The following is a 22,896-nucleotide window of genomic DNA, read 5'->3' as shown; positions in this document are numbered from 1 at the left end:
ACACTGTTAAAAAAATCGTTATTCAATCTTTTGTGTTAACTGCGCATTTTTAATTGGCCCAAATTTAGCTTCAAAATGAGAAAATGTTGGCAAACATTCAGTCAATTTAAAATTATTTTGATACCGTGCTTTTAACATACAATGTTTTCAATTGACATATTTGACACACATGATTACATTGTGCATGTTAATTTATACAGTAATTATTATTCAACATGTTCTCAACTGGGAACACACAACCTATTGGTTCACAGAATTCCAATCTTTCTGCTATGCCACTGTGTAAATAACAGATTTCACCTGTATGGCCACACTTTGCTGTTCAAAGTAAATCTAAGCTCTGTTAAAAGTACACTCAAGAAAAACTCAATTAAAGAGAAAATTAAGGAGTAACATTAAAACATATATGCCCAACCAACATTAGACAACTATACAGAACCCCCCCAAAATAAGTAAAGCAAATCAATGATGAGGGAATAGACAGATTAACTGATCATTGACCCAGACATAGTGGCATAGCAGGAAGATCAGAATGAACCAAGTGGTTGTGAGTTCAAATCCCAGGTCAGTAATACAATTTCCTGTATACATGGGAAATGTCAATGTGTATCAAATATCTAAGTTCTATGTTAAAATCACTGTATGTGTAACCAGTTGCACAGCCTTTTCTAGTTAAGATGCCCAAATAATAATTCATTGTAGAATGAACATACTGTATGAGACAAATTGAGCAAATACATCATTTAAAATTTACAGAGCTAAGTTTAGGCAAACTATTTTTTTCTGTTCAGCTAACACCTGGACCGAAAAGTTTAGCAAAATGAAAAAAAAGGCTGTGGATCCAAGTGTCCAAGTGCCTTGTCTGGATTGTTTCATTGTAACAGTTGGATGCTGCTGTTGTAGAGTAGTGCCATACGAGTATGTTTACACGCACGATAATCATGTTTACACGCACACTAATCACTCGATATTAAAGTGATTATGGTAGTAGGCCACGTATGGTATTAGTCATGTAAACACCTTACTCTGCTCATCTTAATCGGCGTAAAGTCATAATTGAAGTAAGCATACGCCGATTGAAACATCTGGTTTTCTGAGCAATCTTTCAAATGATTAGGACATGTAAACAGCTTCATCAGATTTCCAGTGGTGTATTTAATCTGCGCATGTGCCAGCACCATATGTTGCATGCACGTCTCCATTTCAACCAACAATCAAAGTACAAAAATAGGACTAAATCATATCCGACTTTGTTTGAAGTGCATTTACATTTTTTGGGGGGTTGAGATAGAGATGTGAATCCAACATATCAATTATTGATTTGTAGACAAACTGGAATTAAATCCAGACTAAATGGCACAGATGGAACTATCTAAGCAGAAGATAAATCTCCCTCAAATGTTGATATTTGGTTGCGTTGACAACCAGACACAATTCAATATCACATTTGAAATACAATAAATAGCCTATGAACTTGTGAACAAGTCAACAAATTATATGTTGGATTCACGTCTTCAACTCAACCAAAAATATAAATTAAAGAATGGGATTAAGCCAGTGGCTCAGATGGAACTATCGAAGCAGTAGATGCATCTCCTTTAAATGTTGACATTTGGTTGCATTGTCAACCAAACACAATTCAATATTACTATTGTAAAACAATAAATAGCCTAAAGTTAAGGCTATCTCACAAACTAATGTAACAATCAACCTTAGAATGAGTAACACATCGAAGGCCACATTTTGAGGTTACTGCAACTCTAAATGTTTTATGTAATCATATAAAGTGTGCATGTTCAAGATAGCATGCATAGGTCATTGCAGATCTGTGGAGATCTTCACAATTGCTGCAATAATCTGTGCAGAATCTCGAACAGCATTGATACTTTTAATGTAATCTCAACAGCAATCCAGGTCATTTGGTTCTGCTATTAGATAAATCATAGTGATAACACATGAATCTTGATAGGCTACCCATATTCCTCGCACCGGCCAAACGCTACATCACACCCACGGATGTTAGTTTCTTCTCTGCAATGAGTGTGGCTCTGAGTACCTCCCTGACGATTTGTAGAATGGAAATCCATTCCAGACGGTCTGATTTGTCCCAGAAACCGATGGGTTGGGCCAGAGACAGAACACGAGGGTAAAGCTGCGATTTGATAATTCGTCATTGGCTTTAATACTCTGATTGGTCAGAGATGATCCAATCTCTGATTACTTTGTTTTGTACAACATCCCTCATTTTTTGATGTCACCACAAACGACTTCAATAATAGCAGTCTCAGACTGAAGTACACCATATATACAAAAGTATATTTTGATATTTCAAGTATATTTCAAATTAGTGGATTCGGCTATTTTAGCCACACCCGTTGCTGACAGGTGTATAATATTGAATACACAGCCATGCAATCTCCATCGACAAACATTGACAGTAGAATGGCCTTACTGAAGAGCTCAGTGATTTTTGACATGGAACCGTCATAGGATGACACCTTTCCAACAAGTCAGTTCATCACATTTCTGGCCTGGTAGAACTGCCCAGTCAACTTAAAGTGCTGTTATTGTGAAGTGGACACGTCTAGGAGCAACAACGGCTCAGCTGTGAAGTGGTAGGCCACACAAGCTCACAGAATGGGAAGGCCGAGTATTGAAGCGCATAGCTTGTAAAAATCGTCTGTCCTGTGTTGCAACACTCACTACCGTGTTCCAAACTGCCTTTGGAAGCAATGTCAGCACAATAACCGTTTGTCGGGAACTTCATGAAATGGGTTTCCATGGCCGAGCAGCCGCACACAAGCTTAAGATCACCATGTGCAATGCTAAGCGTCGGCTGGAGTGGTGTAAACGCGTTCTCTGGAGTGATGAATCACGCTTTACCATCTGGCAGTCAGACGGACAAATCTGGGTTTGGCGGATGCCAGGAGAACTCTACCTGCCCGAATGCTTAGTGCCAACTGTAAAGTATGGTGGAGGAGGAATAATGGTTTAGGGCTGTTTTTCATGGTTTGGGCTAGGCCCCTTAGTTCCAATGAAGGGAAATCTTAATGCTACAGCATACAATGACGTTGTAGACGATTCTGTGCTTCCAACTTTGTGTTTCAGCATGACAATGCCCCTATGCACAAAGTGAGGTCCATACAGAAATGGTTTGTCGTTGTGGTAAAAGGTTTATTTTGATTGGCGATTTTCTGCATTTATCAAACTCTCATCAGGAAGCCTGATTTCAGATGTGTCCATGTAAACAGGACTATTAGGGTAATCATTCTTCTTGCAAAGCATGTAAACGTTTAAATCAAACTATTATTGTGTGCACATAACCGTACTCGGTACAGTTCGGGTTGAGAAATCCTATTTTATGTTATCGGACTCCTTTAGTCAAAGTTAGAGATCTAATTTCTCATCATGGGATCTGAAACAGTAAATTACATTATAGGTAGACTCAGTAGGTTGGGTGGTAGGTAGCCTCGCGGTTAGAGTATTGGGCCAGTAACCTAAAGGTTTCTGGTTTGGATACCTGAGCCGACAAGGTGAAAATCTTTTGATGTGCCCTTAACAAGGTAATAAATCCTAAAATAGCCCTTTTCCTTGTGGGGACCAACGAAATGTCCCCACTTATCCACATTTTCATTGATGAAGTATCCAGGACTTCTGGTCCTCACAAGCATAGCAAAACCAAACACAAACAAACAAACAAAAACACACATGAGACAGAATCAATGCGTGTCCAATTCCCATCAGTTGCAGACTCAAAGTTCTCTCTCTCACACACACACACACACACACACACACACACACACACACACACACACACACACACACACACACACACACACACACACACACACACACACACACACACACACACACACACACACACACACACACACACACACACACACACACACACATATTTGTGCTGACTTTTTATTTGATTTAAGTTTAAATATTATCCTAACACTACAGCTTATTCGTGCCCGTGGAGTGTAGGGAGGAGTATGTGAAGGTAATGGAGCTATCAGGTTGGGTAAGATGGGGCACGGCGAGGGGCTGTGAAGCAGGATGTTGATGGTTTATTTGTTCAGGCGGGACAGCAGGGTCACCGGGGTTAAGTCCTTACATCTGCCCTGACCACAACTCAGCCTCACAAGTGGCGTTTATTCATTGATGCCAAGGGAAGCCAGGCTTCCTCCAAAAAATGACCAAAAAAAAACCATACAAAGTTTCATAAATGTCCTTCAATTCACAAGAGGCTGAATGTGTCTCCCGGGGGAAAGCATCCAAGCGAACGGAACAGCGTCCGTCTGTCTCTTTATGTGTAGCCTATCTATGCTGTCGGGTCAAAAAGATCATGACATTGTTGCAGGCGTAGCACTGAATGCTAGGGAAGCCAGCGAGCATTTCGCCTCCCTTGATAAATAAAAAATAAATAAATAACCAATCAGCATTGAGCTAAACTGAGTGAGCTCAGCTGTGAATGGTCCTGGCGTACCAAACAAAAGTGTCAAGGGAAGCCAGTTTGGATTTGGCTTCACACCAATCACATTACATTAGAAGCCAAATGTCATTGACAGAAAACTTGAATTGTTGCATCTCGTTGTGTCGTTGTTCTCCGGTGGCCAGTTAGCTAGCTAAAATCATCCCTTTCCTAACTAAGCTATGGATGGAGATAGAGATTTTGACTTTTTTAATCCTTTTTTATTATTTTACTGTAAGTTCAACATGTAGCTAGATTTAGTTGGCTGGCTAATGTTAACGAGCTGGCCTGGCGCATCGTTTGCCTATGAAAGGAAGTCAGTCTAGTGAGCAAGCATTTTAGCCAGGTAGCCTAGGACAACCAAAACTAACAGCTTGTACTGGATGGCAGAGTCATAGACCATTCAGGCAACATGAAAGAGGATGGCATTGGCGTTTCTCTACAAGTAGGGTGAGTCAACATGTTTTTGCTACTTGCATGTGCGTGTACACACAAACACTACTACTGCTATTCTCTCTTCCGGGATGCCTACAAGGCCCTCCCCCGCCCTCCCTTTGGCAAATCAGATCACGACTCCATTTTTCCCCTCCCTACCTATAGGCAGAAACTCAAACAGGAAGTACCCAGGCTAAGTTCTATTCAACGCTGGTCTGACCGATCGGAATCCATGCTTCAAGATTGTTTTTATTACACGGACTGGGATATGTTAACATTGATGTATACATGGACACGGTGACTGAGTTCATCAGGAAGTGTATAAGGGATGTTGTTCCCTCTGTGACTATTAAAACCTACCCAAACCAGAAACCGTGGATAGATGGCAGCATTCGCCCTAAACTGAAAGCGCAAACCACCTCATTTAACCATGGCAATGTGACTGGGAATATGGTTGAATAAAACTGTGTAGTTATTACCTACATAAGGCAATCAAACAGGCAAAACGTCAGTACAGAGACAAAGTGGAGTTGCAATTCAACGACTCAGATATGACACGTATGTGGCAGGGTCTACAGACAATCACAGATTACAAAGGGAAAACCAGCCACATCGTGGACACCGACATTTTGCTCCCAGACAAGCTAAACACCTCCTTCGCCTGCTTTGAGGATAACACAGTGCCATCAACGTGACCCGCTCCCAAGGACTGTGGGCTCTTGTTCTCCGTGACTGACATGAGTAAGACATGTCAGTCAGCTCAGCCTTCAACACCATAGTACCCACCAAGCTCATCATCAAGCTCGGGGCCCTGGGTTTGAATCCCAGGACTTCCTGACGGGCCGCCCCCAGGTGGTGAAGGTAGGAAACAACACCTCTACTTCACTGATCCTCAACCCACAAGGGTGCATACTCAGCTCCCTCCTGTACTCCCTGTTCACCCAATGACTGCGTGGCACACATGCCTCCAACTCAATCAAGTTTGCAGAAGACACAACCATAGTAGGCCTGATTACCAACAATGACGAGAGCCTACAGGGAGGTGAGTGGTGCCAGGAAAATAACCTCTCCCTCAACGTCAACAAAATGAAGGAGCTGATCGTGGACTTTAGAAAACAGCAGAGGGAGCATGCTCCTATCCACATTGACGGGACTGCAGTGGAGAAGGTGGAAAGCTTAAAGTTCCTCGGCGTACACATCACTGACAATCTGAAATGGTTCACCCACACAGACAGTGTGGTGAAGAAGGCACAACAGCACAACAGAGGCTGAAGAATTTTGTCTTGGCCCCTAAGACCCTCAGAAGTTTACAGCTGCACAATTGAGGGCATCCTGTCAGGATGTATCACCGCCTGGTAGGGCCACTGCACCGCTTGCAACCGCAGGGCTCTCCAGAGGGTGGTGCGGTCTGTCCAACGCATCACCGGGGGCACACTTCCTGCCCTCCAGGACACCTACAGCACCCGTCACAGGAAGGCCAAAAAGATCATGAAGGACATCAACCACCCGAGCTACGGCCTGTTCACCCCGCTATCATCCAGAAGGTGAGGTCAGTACAGGTGCATCAAAGCTGGGACTGAGAGAGTAAAAAACGGCTTCTATCTCAAGGCCATCAGACTGTTAAATAGCCATCACTAGCCGGCTACCACCTGGTTGTTCAACCCTGCACCTTAGAGACTGCTGCCCTATATACATAGACATGGAATCACTGGTCACTTTAATAATGTTTACATACTGCTTTACTAATTTAATATGTACATACTGTATTCTATTTTACTGTATTTTAGTCAATGCCACTCCGACATTGATCGTCCTAATATTTATACATTTCTTAATTCCATTATTTTACTTATAGATTTGTGTGTATTATTGTGAATTGTTAAATATTACTGCACTGTTGGAGCTAGGAATACAAGCACTTCACTACACCCACAATAACGTCTGCTAAATATGTGAATGGGGCCTCCCGGGTGGCGCAGTGGTCTAGTGCGGCTTGGTTTGGTTATGTTTCGGAGGATGCATGGCTTTCGACCTTCGTCTCTCCCGAGCCTGTACAAGTTGTAGTGATGAGACAAGATAGTAACTACTAACAATTGGATACCACAAAAAGGGGGTAAAATTCATTTAAAAAATATACAGTGCCTTGCGAAAGTATTCGGCCCCCTTGAACTTTGCGACCTTTTGCCACATTTCAGGCTTCAAACATAAAGATATAAAACTGTATTTTTGTGAAGAATCAACAACAAGTGGGACACAATCATGAAGTGGAACGACATTTATTGGATATTTCAAACTTTTTTAACAAATCAAAAACTGAAAAATTGGGCATGCAAAATTATTCAGCCCCTTTACTTTCAGTGCAGCAAACTCTCTCCAGAAGTTCAGTGAGGATCTCTGAATGATCCAATGTTGACCTAAATGACTAATGATGATAAATACAATCCACCTGTGTGTAATCAAGTCTCCGTATATATGCATCTGCACTGTGATAGTCTCAGAGGTCCGTTAAAAGCGCAGAGAGCATCATGAAGAACAAGGAACACACCAGGCAGGTCCGAGATACTGTTGTGAAGAAGTTTAAAGCCGGATTTGGATACAAAAAGATTTCCCAAGCTTTAAACATCCCAAGGAGCACTGTGCAAGCGATAATATTGAAATGGAAGGAGTATCAGACCACTACAAATCTACCAAGACCTGGCCGTCCCTCTAAACGTTCAGCTCATACAAGGAGAAGACTGATCAGAGATGCAGCCAAGAGGCCCATGATCACTCTGGATGAACTGCAGAGATCTACAGCTGAGGTGGGAGACTCTGTCCATAGGACAACAATCAGTCGTATATTGCACAAATCTGGCCTTTATGGAAGAGTGGCAAGAAGAAAGCCATTTCTTAAAGATATCCATAAAAAGTGTCGTTTAAAGTTTGCCACAAGCCACCTGGGAGACACACCAAACATGTGGAAGAAGGTGCTCTGGTCAGATGAAACCAAAATTGAACTTTTTGGCAACAATGCAAAACGTTATGTTTGGTGTAAAAGCAACACAGGTCATCACCCTGAACACACCATCCCCACTGTCAAACATGGTGGTGGCAGCATCATGGTTTGGGCCTGCTTTTCTTCAGCAGGGACAGAGAAGATGGTTAAAATTGATGGGAAGATGGATGGAGCCAAATACAGGACCATTCTGGAAGAAAACCTGATGGAGTCTGCAAAAGACCTGAGACTGGGACGGAGATTTGTCTTCCAACAAGACAATGATCCAAAACATAAAGCAAAATCTACAATGGAATGGTTCAAAAATAAACATATCCAGGTGTTAGAATGGCCAAGTCAAAGTCCAGACCTGAATCCAATCGAGAATCTGTGGAAAGAACTGAAAACTGCTGTTCACAAATGCTCTCCATCCAACCTCACTGAGCTCGAGCTGTTTTGCAAGGAGGAATGGGAAAAAAATTCAGTCTCTCGATGTGCAAAACTGATAGAGATATACCCCAAGCGACTTACAGCTGTAATCGCAGCAAAAGGTGGCGCTACAAAGTATTAACTTAAGGGGGCTGAATAATTTTGCACGCCCAATTTTTCAGTTTTTGATTTGTTAAAAAAGTTTGAAATATCCAATAAATGTCGTTCCACTTCATGATTGTGTCCCACTTGTTGTTGATTCTTCACAAAAAAATACAGTTTTATATCTTTATGTTTGAAGCCTGAAATGTGGCAAAAGGTCGCAAAGTTCAAGGGGGCTGAATACTTTCGCAAGGCACTGTATATCACGGTGTCAAAGCATATGAACTAACAGGTTATAGAGCAAACAACGCAATTATCGCAACACATAATCTGGCATGGTTTCCATGGTGATTTTACCCACACACCGCTACTGAGCCTCACAATGCACCACAAGAGATGGACACACATGCAGTTCATTTGGAAAGTATTCACACCCCTTGACCTTTTCCACATTTTGTTACGTTACAACCCTATTCTAAAATGGATTAAATAAACAATATCCCTCATCAATCTACACACAATAACCCATAATGCCAAAACAACAACAGGTTGTTCGAAATTGTAGATAATTTATTAAAAATTTAAAAAGGAATATCTTATTTTCACAAGTATTCAGACTCTTTCTTATGAGAGTCGAAACTGAGCTCAGGTGCATCCTGTTTCCATTGATCACCCTTGAGATGTTTCTACAACTTGATTGGAGATAGAAGTACCTTCCAGAAGGACAACCATCTCTGCACTCCACCAATCAGGCCTTTATGGTAGAGTGGCCAGGCGGAAGCCACTCCTCAGTAAAAGGCACATGGCAACCCGCTTGGAGTGTGCCAAAATTCACCTAAAGACTCTCAGACCATGAGAAACAAGATTCCCTGGCCTGATGAAACGAAGATTGAAGTCTTTGGTCTGAATGCCAAGCGTCATGGCTGGAGGAAACCTGGCACCATCCCTACGGTGAAGCTGTGTGGATGCTTTTCAGTGGCAGGGACATAGAGACTAGTCAGGATTGAGGGAAAGATGAACGGAGCTGTAGTTTCTGTGATCTACATCTGTTTATATTAGTTACTATGCTGTTACTAAGCAGTAATGTATTACGGCAGTGTTACGTTACTACATCTAATAGGAAATGCACATGCACACTATTGTGCCGGGGGCTGGAGAGCATGAGAGTTTTTGACTAAACGAAACTAACTGTACTCCCGTCTCCTGCCTGGTAATTTTTCCACAACACAAATATTGCAGTGGCGATGAGGTGATTAAGCTTCTTAAACGGACATTACTTGAAGGGAAGAATGTTGCGTGAGTAAGGAAACTCTAAATAATTATGTATATCGTCAGGTATTTTTTTTTTCTTCCGCCAATAGAAAAGTTTAAGCACTGCTAGCAGGCACAGTGTTCAGGAGCTGCCAAGTAGCAAGCATATTGGAGTCCAGGATAGCGACACTGTCCTCTGGTGGTTAAATTAAAAAACAAATTGAACCCATTGAAATTAGGCGATCTCAGTGGAGAAATATTGTAGAAAAAAAAGCAAGAAGGAATGTAACACTATGTGTACATTATTACAAATGAGTGCAGTGAATGAAGTAATTGCAGAAACTTCTGAAGTGAAGAATTAGATTAGAAAATTAAGGAATACAAGGAATGAGGAAACTGAACAATTAACTGTGAAAATGGCAACCATTGGTCGAGTACTAGAGTTTGAGGCTACAAAAGAGGATTTTGAGTCCTATTTAAAGCGTTTTGAGCGTTGGCTGGCTGCAAATGAAATCAAATATGAAAAGAAAGCAGATGTATTTCTCAGTGTTTTAGGTCCAACTGAGTATGGATTGCTGAAAGGTCTCATTGAACCAAGAAAAGCAGTGGACTTGACCTATGCAGAACTGACTGAAACCCTTTCAAGGCATTTCAAGCCTAAGCCAATTCTCATTGCAGAACGTTTCAGATTTGACCAACGTCCCCAGAGTCCAGGGGAAACCGTGGCTGACTACATCCTTGTTTTTAAAAAGGCTGGCAAGTACATGTGAGTTTGCACAATTTCTTGATGATGCTCTCCGAGACAAGTTTGTAGGTGGTCTCACAGGTGAAGCATATCACAGAAGGCTCCTGTCAGAGAAGGACCTGACCTTTAAGAAAGCCTGTGATATCGCACTTGGACTCGAGCTTGCCCACAGGGATACTATTGAGCTATCGGGACATGCAGAACATCAGAAAGGTGTTCACAAGGTCAGTGAGGCATGTGGTGAAAAAGGCTCACAAAAGTCACACTTTTCTCAGTCCCGTCCTCAAGGTTACACGGGAACAAAGCAGCCCACATAACAAAGGTCTAAGCCAAGTTGTGGGGGAGATAATCACCAGCACAGTGAATGTCGATTCCAAAATGAAAAGTGCCACAATTGTGGACACATCTACAGACAGTGTGTAAAACTCCAAAACGCATGCCTAAGGCACGTTCACGCAGATGAGGAGGGACCCTGGGCATCCTTCTTTTGGTGTTTTTCAGAGTCAGTAAAAAGGACTCTTTAGTGTCCTAAGTTTTCATAATTGTGACCTTAATTGCCTACCGTCTGTAAGCTGTTAGTGTCTTAACGACCGTTCCACAGGTGCATGTTCATGAATTGTTTATGGGAAACAGTGTATAAACCCTTTACAATGAAGATCTGTGAAGTTATTTTGATTTTTACGAATTATATTTGAAAGACAGGGTCCTGAAAAATGGATGTTTAATTTTTTGCTGAGTTCATTTTCACCTACTCAAAAAGACAGACAAAAGTTTGATGAATTGCCAATGTGTTTACCACTATGCTTTCAACCATCTAAAAGCGCAACCAAAATCCAATTAAAATCAATGTCTGATTTGTTATTTAGTTGTCACCTAAATGTGTTATCACTGCACATTCAACCATTTCAAATGGGGAAAACAATATCAGATATTTTGTTTATTTATCCAACAACTTAATGTGTTATTACTCTGCGTTATCTAATAGTACAACCAAATGATCTGGATTGCAGTTAAGATTACATGGTGCAAGTGATCAATGCTGTTTGAGATTCTGTGCAGATTATTCAACGTGCTCTCACAGCCTCCCAGCATAATTAGACGTTCATCCACATTCATCAAATGTCAAATTTCAAAGCTTCTCCAACATCAAATTTGGGGGGGAAAAAATGTTTTTGTTGCTTCTGCTGCCCTGTATAGTTCCTCATCTCTCTCTGTATCGTTTCATTTCTCTAAACGTAAAATGCCAAAGTTATAAGGGTTAAGTTTAGGCACATTCCGATTGGCTACAGTAAGGGTTAAGGTTTGGGATAGGGTTAAAACATTGTTTAACTCATTCCGATTGGTTAAAGAGTAGGCAGCATAAACATATCCACATACAACATATGGATTTGAAATGTCCCAATGAAAAGTTACACCTCCCTTTTCTATTTTTCAAGTTATTACATCAAACTTATCAGAATTCCAAAGAATGCCAAAGTTACGTCGGAATATGGAGGACCTGGCAAGTCAGTCTATTCCCTATAATGTAAACTCCAACAGAAATAACTTCAAATGAAACCAAATTGTTAGCACTCATGACTACTGGTTTCAATGACATTTTCAGACAACTTACAAGCAAATACTTAATGAATTTATTGTTACAAATCAACTTACAAGGTTGCTAGTCAAAGTTAGCCCTACTAGCCTGCTAATGTTTGGTTAGCACTACATGAGTCAGCCAGTTGCTATCAACACCTACAGTAGCTTACATTAAAGTAAACCAACATTTTGGAAATACATAACGCCATCTAACCAGTTATCAGAGAATGTTAGCTATATGCAGTTATATTAGCCAGCAAGCGAGCCAGTCAGCTAACATTATCTATTTAACCAACCAGCTATTAGCCTATCCAGCCACCATTGTTATGGTCGGCAAGCTAGAGCTCAACTACTGGAGACTAGCTAGAACCCAACTAACACAACACAACTAAAACATAACCACAGATCAAAGCAAAGAGAGAGCAGAGACTTACTGAATGATGGCTGGGGCCCATTCAATGGTAAATATTTTAAGTGTGCAGGCTGAGTTAGCTACCAAAGCCAGGGGGAGGCGAGCGTGTCACTGGCCGATTGAGAATCCCAAATAGATAGGTTCAGACATATAACACTAAGCCAAGTTGTAAAAAGTTACCAAACTCCCGTAGCCTACTTCACAGAGAACATGCCGGAAAGTTGACAAAACAAAAAGGAAAACAGACTAGGTACTACAAAAGCATATCATTCTCTCTTTCGTTTTGAACCCATGGGAAGAAGGCACCAAAGCCTGCCATGCTAATGAGTTCCCACTAGGGGTGTGACTAGGGGTGTTTAGTCTAGTTTATTATTTCTATGTGGGGTTGTAGGTTTATTTTTCTATGTTGGTGTTTGTGTATGATTCCCAATTAGAGGCAGCTGGTAATCGTTGTCTCTAATTGGGGATCATATTTAAGTTGCATTTTTTCCACCTGTGGGTTATGGGATATTGTTTATGTTTAGTTGCCTGTTCACACTGAATTGTCGTCACGGTTTGTTTATCCTTTATTTGTTTTGTATTTGCTTAAGTTTCACTTTATTCATTAAAAGTATGTGGAACTCGAAGTACGCTGTGCCTTGGTCCGACCATCATTATTACGAACAACGGGACAGAATATCCCATCTACAAAGGACCAAGCAGCGTGCCAGGGACGTAATGGCATCCTGGTCTTTGGAGGAGATTAGGGAGATAACATTCTGGACTTGGGACGACATAATGGCAGGAGAAAAGAGCCATGGAAGCAGGCGGAAGCAGCAAAGGAGGGACAGCGACGATGTCCGGGAGGAAGGTCACAGAAACCCGAAGAACATTTGGGCGTGGGCACATGGAGCAGTCGGCGGAGCAGTCGGCGGAGCCGAGGAGTGAACCAGAGCCAGTCTGGGAGAAGAAGGAGAATTTGGAGGAGAGAGAAATTGGAGAGTTGTTGAGTTGGTGAAGGATGCATGATTTGGAACTAAAGGAACGTGTTGTCAGTTTGGTGCCACCTGAGTCAGCTCCCCGTACTCGTCCTGAGAAGTGTGTTAAAGTTCCGGAACAATTGATACCGGCTATATGCACCAGGTCTCCAGTACGTCTCCACAGCCCGATAGTCCTGTGCCTGCTCCTCGCACCGTCCCTCAAGTGTGCCTTCCCAGTCAGGTGCGTCCTGTTCCTGCTCCTCGCACCGTCCCTCAAGTGTGCCTTCCCAGTCAGGTGCGTCCTGTTCCTGCTCCTCGCACCGTCCCTCAAGTGCGCTTTCCCAGTCAGGTGCGTCCTGTACCTGCTCCTCACACTCGCCCTGAGGTGTGTCCTGTGCCTCCTCCCCGCACTCGCCCTGAAGTGCGTGTCACTAGTCCGGTGCCACCTGTACCGGACCCACGCACCAGGCCTTCAGTGCGCCTCCCCAGTCCAGTACGTCCTGTGCCTGCTCCTCGCTCTTGCCCTGAGGTGCGTGTCACCAGCCCAGTACCACCAGTGCCGGCCCCCCGCACCAGGCTGCCTGCGTTGAGTCCCAGTCCAGAGCTTCCGGCGACAGTTCCAGGTCCAGAGCTTCCTGCGACAGTTCCAGGTCCAGAGCTTCCTGCGACAGTTCCAGGTCCAGAGCTTCCTGCGACAGTTCCAGGTCCAGAGCTTCCTGCGACAGTTCCAGGTCCAGAGCTTCCTGCGACAGTTCCAGGTCCAGAGCTTCCGGCGACGTTTCACAGTCCGGAACCTCCAACGACGGTCCCCGGTCCGGAACCTCCAACGACAGTCCACGGTCCGGAACCTCCTGAGACGGTCCACGGTCCAGAACCTCCTGAGACGGTCCACGGTTTGAAACCTCCAGGTCATGGCCGGAGCCATCCCCTGCGCCGATGCCCAGGCTAGGCACAGCGTCCAGTCCCGCTCCATGGCGGGAGCCTTCCCCTGCGCCGATGCCCAGTCCAGACAAAGTGTTCAGCCTGGGTCCATGGCTGGATCCACAGGATGAGCGGGTACTTCGTCCCGCACCAGAGCCGCCCCCAATGCTGGCGGATGAGCGGGTACTTCGCCCCGCACCAGAGCCGCCATTGACACTAAACACCCCCGCTAACCCTCCCTTTTTGTTTCAGGTTTTGCAGTTAGATTCCGCACCTTATTTTCTATGGTAAAGTAGGTCAGGACGTGACTAGGGGTGTTTATTCCAGTTTATTATTTCTATGTGGGGTTGTAGGTTTATTTATCTATGTTGGTGTTTGTGTATGATTCCCAATTAGATTCAGCTGGTAATCATTGTCTCTAATTGGGGATCATACTTAAGTTGCATTTTTTTCCACCTGTTGTGGGATATTGTTTATGTTTAGTTGCCTGTTCACACTGAATTGTCGTCACGGTTCATTTATCCTTTATATGTTTTGTATTTGCTTAAGTTTCACTTTATTTATTAAAAGTATTTGGAACTCGAAGTACGCTGTGCCTTGGTCCGACCATCATTATTACGAACAACGTAAAAACTGTGTCCACGACTGGGATCGAACACGCAATCTTCTGATCCAGAGTCATAAAATAAAATATAACTTTAAATTCCCTTTAATACAGTTTGATTTGATTTAATCCTATTCTTTCACTTTGATTTTTGGTAGAGATGTAGACGTGAATTCATCATATTTATTATTGACTTGTATATTCCATTTGATATCAATCAAAGTTTGAAAACCTAGGCCTATATGTATTGTCTATTTTTTGTTGAATCCTTGGCTGAATTCAAACAATAGCTGTGGATGACTTCCAAAATACTATATTGGCCTAAATAGCATCTTGGATGAGCGATTAACCGAAATGTAAGGTTATTTTTTAAACAAGAGGTTCGCAATCTTTTTCACTCGGTGTCCCCCTTCCAGCATCTCGCGACTCCCCTGCGCGTGCGAGCCCACGCCATGTCTATTTCTATGGGCACACCATTGGTGGAGAGGTTTAAAGCGTATTTCCTGAAATTCTACACATTTTGTCATGGGTGCAAAGAAATGTTGCAGTTTTAAAGCTAATTTTCTTGCACTTCTAAACATTTTTCAATGTCTAATGTGTATTCATGTCATATTTGAGTGACAAAAAAATTACAATGATATCGATGAGACAATTGTTTGGGGAGGCTGACATGGACTAGTTGATCTGGACATTTCTGACAAGTTATAATAGCTCTCTAAGGTATGCAATGACTAACATGACAAGAGGAACTGATGAACACTACCAAATTTCAAAATTGTGCATTCTACTATTACAACTGTCAAGAGAAAGTTTAAAGCTGGACTCTAATTCCTTTAATATATATATATATATATATATATATATGTATTTATTATTATTTTTTATATATTTATATATAAAAAAGTAAAAAAGCTTTACTTTTATGACTGCTGAATACCAACTATTAATAACTTAGATCATGTATTTTCAGGTAGAGATACCTCGCGAAGCAACAGCTGCTCTCTATATCACCTCTATATCACATGCTTCTCACTTCCGTAGTAGCAGGCGTAAAAGAAGCACAGACCGGACAAGTATATGCGCAATGGATTGTGGTCATTGTAAATAATTACCACATTTTATGCGCCAAACTATGTTGAATATTGACCTGTTGGAAACTACAACTCCCTATTACATCACACAGTTCAGTCTGGATCTGATTTATCTCTAGAGGAACTGTGCGACGTGCGCATTGAGCTCACGGAAAGTTTAAAAAACTCAATGGAATTAAAATAATTGAATTGACATCGGCCAATAAATTGTTTAAAACAGTGGTTCCCAAACTGTGGGGTGCACCAAATTTGGCAGTATGTCCAAACGGCCTCACAACCGCAGACCATGTGTATGGGGTCTTGTGGGCGAGCGATTTGCTGATGTCAACGTTGTGAAAAGAGTGTCCCATGGTGGTGGTGAGGTTATGGTATGGGCAGGCATATGCTACGGACAATGAACACAATTGCATGTTATCGATGGCAATTTGAATGCTCGGAGATACCTTGACCAGATCCTGAGTTCCATTGTGAAGCCTAATGAATTGATTTCAATTGACTGATTTATTTTTATACAACAGGTGTCTCATGGTAATGAACGTGTCGGGAGTAGGGAAGAGACAGAGAGGCATGAAGCGTTTCTCAACCAGTAGTAATCATGAATCAGCTGCAATAATTTGTATGGATATATACAAAGAAATGTAAACTGAAAAAAGGTCAAACGAAACAAAGTGCAGCTAGTTTGTTGTCTTTCCAGCTTCAGTTTGAAATGATTGTGTTAGCTGTGTTGTTGGCTAGGTCCTCTGAACAACAGAGCATTCTTTTCAAAAACAAGGACATTTTTAAGTGACTGAACTTTTTAACGGTAGTGTATGTCTCAAGATAGAGAGAGAGCGATGTGGGCACAGGTAGGAAGCTCTCTGAGGATGGTTGTGTATAAATGTTATGAGCTTGTGGATGCCAAGGTGAGTGCTTAACTTACTCTGGATAGTAGTTGACCATAGATACCTTCCACATCATAAAACTTACCTTCACTCAGTCTATGGGCAACTTCAATCCAGGCTTATTCCCCCTCAACCCCACTCTCCACTCACTAATCCTGTGTGGATTTCCCTGAGTTGTTGATATCTGCGGTTCTGGTCCAACCACTCTAGCATGAATCCAATAAAGACCAGGCCCTACCCTTGCCAAATAGTGCTCCGTTATTGAATCAATAATGACACTACGATCCAATCTCGTAATGTGCTGCTGTGTGTTTGAGTAATCACATTTGCTGAGCCGGGACAGAACCACCAATTTGCATCATGTGCTAGTCTAGGAGCCAAAGTTAGTTTCCACTGACTTATCGTGCGTGCGTGCATGTGTGTTTGCGTTTGTGTATTTGTGATGAAGAGCCAGTTTGTACTAAGCTTACGCAGCAGCAATAATTGGATTGTGTTGCTCACTTTTCAGCTAAGTGCGTCAGCACAATTCATTCAAGAGCCTCTGCGGTGCATTGATAGGTAACACATCTCATCTTGATGGCACTCTGACATTACGTACGTTGACGTTACCTCACCGCTAACCTCATTTACACAGTAACTCAGTGGGATTTTCACTCCTTTTTGCGTCACCGGTCTCACAGACAACTATATACAACCTACATGCACATAAAACACCTTGTGTTTTGGTCCACCGTTAAAAGGTACATATGGAGACCGGTGTTGGCAAGTACCCAATGGAAAAATTAGGCAGTAGAATCCAGACAGATAGGATGTTGTGAGAGGGAAAGAGAGAGAGAGGGGGGGGGGGAAGAAAAGATGAGAGAGAGGTGCATGGAGGCACATAAACAGTGTGACAGTGTGTATTCCAGTAAGAGTATGAATGGGCAGAGAGAGGCATTAGGTGAACATGACACTGTTTGATCCTTTACTGGGCTCTGTGACACAACACAGTCACCACATCACTGCTGAGCTTCTTCTTTCATTTGTGCCCAGAGAGAGAGAGCGGGAGAGCGAGGGAGAGAAGGAAGGGGAGAGAGTCTGGTGCCTGTGATTAAGAATGTGATGGTTATCTCATTATCTCTAAACGATCTCCTTATCCACCAACCCTAATGCACATAAGCACAGACACCCACTCACCTACGCAAGCACCCGTCTCCCATGACACTCCCATGACACTCTCCCATGATCTCTTAATGTAAAATCATTTTCTGAAAACCCTTTCATAATGATATAGTCTTGTATACTTCTTATGAAAAGTAAGCCAGATAGGTTTTTAGTGCAAATGTCTAAACTACGTCTGAAGTAAGCAAAGAAGGTGCTTTAAAGGGATTAAAGGGATCTTTAACTGTCCCCATATAGGAGAATTCACTGAAAATAACTACTTTTGGTTCCAAGTGGAACCCTTTCACTAAAAACAAGGTTCTACATGGAATCCTTTCCCCACTTAAAGTAGGGGGGTGTACGTTTAAACGTTAAAATGTTTAAACAAAATTGGGATCCTTAACATTAAGACAATTCCCTAACCGAACACCTGTTATTTGTTTTCTTAACTGCACTATTATTTACATTATATTATCACAAAACATATTATTTTACATGTTATAGCCTAACTAGACGATAGATTATAAAGGCTTGGGGAAAATTGGGTAATTTAAAGGTAGACTATGCGATTCAGAAAGTAAACAGTATATTGGGTCAATTAACGCAACAACAAAGAGCTTTTAAGCACGAGGCTCATTCTCTCCACTGTTTTGGTGCCCTGGAACTTTATACCTCAGTGGCTAGCACCCTGTGAACCCGTGCACATGCGCAGATACTGTGTGTTACTGTGTGAGAGCGAAGTTTTGATCATTTCATTTCATTGCGAGATACAGATTTTGATTGCTGATAGATAGGCCTAGTGCACGGTTCTGACTCTGTCTGCCTGGTGGCCGACCTGCATATATTGTGCCCCTGCCCTCTCTCTCGGTGCTCACTTGCTACGCTATGAAAGACGCAGGTGTTTGTGTTCTCTGAAGTACGGCAACTAATCAGTCTCCTCGGTTCCAAAAAATTAAGAGCAAATACTTGGGAGTGACATTTGACACTCAGAAATTAGACGGGAGTCGACGTGCAAGGAGTTGCGGAATCAATTATTTTGGAGTCGACACTCCGCCACTATATCATTGTCGTTAACAGTTGGAAAAATGGCAGAGAAAGGCAAACGACAGCAGTGAAGTCTTGCATGGCAATACTTAGAGAAAATACTATTGCTATTTTTAAAACAAGCCATAAAAGGTTGGTTGACATTTCAGTTTAATCCACTAAAAAAGACAAAACAAATAATACAACAAATATTATGGTTAAACTCAAATATACTAATTGATTAAAACAATTAAAATAATTGGAAAAGTTATAATCTTTATAACTTGTGGAGAGTTGTCGCACATGCAGCTAACAAAAATATATGGAAATGTCTGCTCTACCCAAAATTACAACTGATTGCAGCATTACCTCAAAAATGGAAGAGGCAAGTGGAAGGAGGACAAAGTAAGGAACTTGTCTGTCGGCCCTGCATTACAGACCAAAATTGGTTAAAGAAAATTGTGATAAATAAAAAAGCATACCAGTTTCATTTACGGACCAAAAAATTGACAGCTGTGCCATATAGATTGCAAAATAGTTGGGAAGAGATTTTCGATATACCGATTCCATGGCACATGGTTTATGAACTGATACACAAAACGACACCAGATTCAAAACTTAAAATCTTTCTATTTAAATTATATTATTTAAATTATATTATACAAAATTCTTGCAACCAATAAAATGTTATATGTACAGTATGGGGGATACAACTATGCCAGCTATGCAGATTTTACGAAGAGACAGAATCATTAGATCATTTGTTTCGGTCCTGTAATTGGTTCCTCAATTACAAGTTTAGAGCTTATGCTGCAACAGTTTGTGGTAGATGGTGGCAGACGGTGGTAAATGGCATCATTCTGTCATTGCGCCACACTATCACAAGGGGTGTTAGAATGCTGATCTATCAGTAGTCTAAACTGTGGCACAAATTGGGGTATTTTTCACACCGAGCTGAGCTATTAGACTATCCTTGGGTAAATTCCCGGAGGTGTGAATGTTTCCGTCCGAGATTCTCTCTCCTCTGGCACTAGAGCCCTGCTTCAGATCAAAAGAGTATTAACTGGTGTGGTCCTGGAGGTGAGATAGATATTGGGTAAGTAAATACAATGGCACAATTACACTTGACATGTGGACTGATGATTTTCAAAAAATAGGCAAGTGGGCTTTTGGTTTCTCTCCCTCTAAAAACAGAAAGCAATAATTCTAAATAAACGTACTGGCTTTATTTACCACAGTGTGAAAGAGTGATATCCCCTCTGTATAAAGTGAGTTTCTGAAACACAGAGTCCTTCTTTGCTGATGAGAAGAAGAAACTGAATGAAAGAGGGTCCAGCAAGGGGACAAAGGTTGCCCATATTTTAAAGACCTGAGCTACTTAATTCATTTTATTTATGAAATGTACTAGTTTATTTATGCAATTTAATATATAGTGCATTCATAAAGTATTCAGACCCCTTGACTTTTTCCACATTTCCACAAACTCCAAGCGGGCTGTCATGTGCCTTTTACTGAGGAGTGGCTTCCGTCTGGCCACTCTACCATAAAGGCCTGATTGGTGGAGTGTAGCATAGATGGTTGTCTATCTGGAAGGTTCCCCCATCTCCACAGAGGAACTCTGGAGCTCTGTCAGAGTGACCATCAGGTCACCTCCCTGACCAAGGCCCTTCTTCCCCGATTGCTCAGGAAATGTTTTTATTTAATCAATAGAGCTGTAACGTAACAAAATGTGGAAAAAGTCAAGAGGTCTGAATACATTCCGAATGCACTGTATTCGTTATTTTTTTATATATTTTTTTCTCAGCATAAAGCTATACTTCTCAGCATAAAGCTGAGTGACTCACTCATTTGTGGCTTTGGATCCAAATAAATAAGTGCCAACACTGTTTCTGATCATCTTTAATAAACAAATGTTTTGACCAAGTTAATCTGCTCATGTTGTGTGTGTGTGTGTGTAAGTGTTCAAATATGTGTGACAGCGGTTACAATGAAGAATGGAAAGGAAATAAATCAAATAAATCCCATTCATAATGAATCATCAGATGTGTGTTGCAAGCTTGTCATTTTTCCTTTTTAACATTTTATTATATTTTTTGAGACATTACAAAACATACACACAACAACTACATCACCAACCCACCATACTCTGGGCCACATATTACATTTACGTTATTTTGCAGACATTCTTATCCAGAGTGACTTACAATAGTGAGTGCATACAGTACATATTCATACTTTTTCATACTGGTCCCCCGTGGGAATCCAACCCACAACCCAACAAGTGCCATGCTCTACCAACTGAGCTAGACAGGGCATACAGCCTCAGATTTCACCATTTTGTTTCTGTCCGTTGCCCACCCACTTTAATCATTTGGATAGTAAAGCATTTAAAGGCTGACATTGGTTGATTTTCAGTTAAGTATACGTTTTTTCAAGATGATTGACAAGAAAAGTATCGTCCAACCCATAGGGTATCACACGGCACCCTTAAATGTCATCTCTTGAAGTATGGAAACAGACAGATTGAAAGTTGATTTCCATTGTAATAATTCTGACAGCCCACGACTGGCTCGGAAGAGGCGAAGTCATGCGTCCTTCGAAACATGACCCGCCATGGCCAGTTGTGGCACAGCCCATAAAATGAACCCGGGCCTGTAGTAACGCTTCTAGCACTGCATGCGATGCAGTGCCTTAGACCGCTGCGCCACTAGGGAGGCCTGACAGCTGACTTTCTAACTCCGCCCATATCTTTTAGACTTGATAACATTCCCAGAAGGCATGGATTATTATAACCTAATGAAAAATGAACCTGGTAATCTAATTTAATTTGCTGCTGGCCTATAGGTTTAACCTTCTGAATGAATGATTATATTGAAGATAGAAGCCGCCTCTTAATGAGTTCCGAGAGCCTATAACATCAATTTATTTAGTCTAATTGTTTTTTATGACAACAGACAGTAGGCTATTATTCCTCTTTTAATGCATTAATGTATTTGCCTGCATGGTCTATTCAACCTTTGGCTAAAAAGAAAACATGCATGAATCATGAATGTCACAATGCAATGTGGCACATTGACAACTCAAATCGCTTTAAAGAGCCTTCTAATATTAGACAACAAATAAATATACTAAAACAATAACTAGTCCATTCATCACTGGATTTCTTCAAATTGATGTGCAGGAAAAGGACGTCACCCACCGTGCCTGGAAACAGGCTCCCAACTGGCTTCTCTCTGAAACCACAAATCCATCTGTAGATGATGCGTTTTCCTTTGGAACCACACAATTACCAGTTGGACAGTAGGCCTCTGCAGTTTTGAGCTGCATTGTCCCACTCTGTGGTGGATAACAGCCACTCTTCATTTATGTAATGGGTAAATGCACAAGTATCCTATTTTTTGAAAATTGTCAGTCCACATGGGAATAAATATCGCTGAATGTCAAAAATATTTGAGTAAATTAGGCTAATGCAATTGACGGCAACAAATTGTTGCTTACTGATACAATCATCCCAGCTCTGCAGATTTTGCTGCGAAGAGACAGAATCATTAGATTATTTGTTTTGATACTGTCCATATGTAGCTTGCTTTTGGTCGCAGCTTCAGGATTGGCTGAAGAATTGCAACACTAACCTGGACTGTCGTGTCTCTTTGCTTATTTGAGCTGGTTTTTGCCATAATATGGACTTGGTCGTTTACCAAATAGGGTTATCTTCTGTATACCACCCATACCTTTTCAGAACACAACTGATTGGCTCAAAAACATTTAGAAGGAAAGAAATTCCACAAATTAACTTTTAACAAGGCACACCTGATAATTGAAACGCATTCCAGGTGACTACCTCATGAAGCTGGTTGAGAGAATGACAAGA

The 22,896-nt window shown here is 41.7% G+C and overlaps 1 protein-coding gene across 3 annotated transcripts in view; it reads left to right on the top strand.

Annotated features, from left to right (window-relative positions):
* The window catches only part of LOC115113236 (potassium voltage-gated channel subfamily KQT member 5-like), a 150,169-nt gene that overhangs the window by 1,537 nt on the left and 125,736 nt on the right, over positions 1 to 22,896 (top strand). The gene's annotated exons all lie outside the window — the stretch shown is intronic.

This window comes from Oncorhynchus nerka, linkage group LG28, assembly GCF_034236695.1.
Source record: "Oncorhynchus nerka isolate Pitt River linkage group LG28, Oner_Uvic_2.0, whole genome shotgun sequence".
Lineage (NCBI taxonomy): Eukaryota > Metazoa > Chordata > Actinopteri > Salmoniformes > Salmonidae > Oncorhynchus > Oncorhynchus nerka.
The sequence above is the reverse complement of the archived record's forward strand: the minus strand, read 5'-3'. Positions and strand labels throughout refer to the sequence as shown.